We start from the raw sequence: 1,213 nt of genomic DNA on the forward strand, positions 1-1,213 counted from the left end.
CCACCACATCAAATTGGTAAATTGCCTCGGTGGCAGGTGAGTGACAGCTGTAGCCAAAGCTGACTCCTCAGAGCACTTATATTTTCCTTCAGATCTCTTTGGTAAGTCTGTTATAGACCAGGGGTTAATCATGTCCTCTGTAGCTGTTGAGTTCCCCTTAGTGGACAAGAGAGCCTTTCTTGTTGGTCTTGGGAGAGAAGGGGCAAGGAAAGTGCCCTGTTTAGCTAGAATGCTGTGCACATCCAAGGAGAAGTTGTTGCAGGCAAATTTAGGTATTTTTCTTCAGAAATTATTGTAACCCCCCCCAAAAAAATCGTATTTGATGTCTCCTCTATACATTATTCTGGACAAGCTTAATTTATTAGGCTTAGCTCAGGGTTTATACAGGCTGCTGACCACTTTTATAATGCTGTTTCTGCAAAAAGAAAAATGGGATTTCCTCTTTCCATAAAGAGCTTCAAGAGGTTGAACCTGTGGAGGTAAGTGAAGGGACACATGCCACCTTTTCTCCTCAGATTTCTAATTTAGAGTCTGAGGAGAGTGTAGTATCTGAATTTCCTGTGAGTGATTATCTTTCTCTGTGACTATTTCCAAGATGAATCAATGTCTTTGGTGGAAAAATAGTGAGGTCTCCCAATCTCTCAGAAAATACTATGATTTATTGCAACTGGAATTTCCAGATGATCAACCTATTCCTTTAGTTTTGTCTACTTTGCAAGATGTGTTTGTCAGAGCCTGCAAATTCCCCGAGAGTCAGTCTGCTGCCCCTACAAAAGCAGATAGATTATATAAAGTTCATCAGTATTTCAAGTTTTTTACACTGATCACAGACCAGACCTAGCAGCTATAGCTTTAGTGAATCTATTTGATGCTAAACACTTTGTTAAGTTTAATTCCTCTCCTTTTGACAGGGATGAGAAGGCTTTAGATAAGTTTGGAGAAAATGTGTATGCATCTACAACTTTAATTTTCAGAATTGTGAGCTGTCAGCCTCACATGTTGAAATTTATCCTGGCTAATTGTGAAACTATGAGGAATGTCGTATCATCAGATTTCTATTGAGAGAAGAAACATTATTTATATAATGCTGTCCCTTCTTTTTCACAGCTCACTACTCATTGCTTAAAATGTGTTTATCATTTTGTGGATACTTTTTTCAAGGCTGCTTCTACTGGAACTGTAATGATATTTGCCTGACTATGTCTCAAATCTC

The sequence above is a fragment of the Protopterus annectens genome, chromosome 3.part1 (assembly GCF_019279795.1).
Source record: "Protopterus annectens isolate FY-2018-M chromosome 3.part1, PAN1.0, whole genome shotgun sequence".
In the NCBI taxonomy this organism is placed as follows: domain Eukaryota; kingdom Metazoa; phylum Chordata; order Ceratodontiformes; family Protopteridae; genus Protopterus; species Protopterus annectens.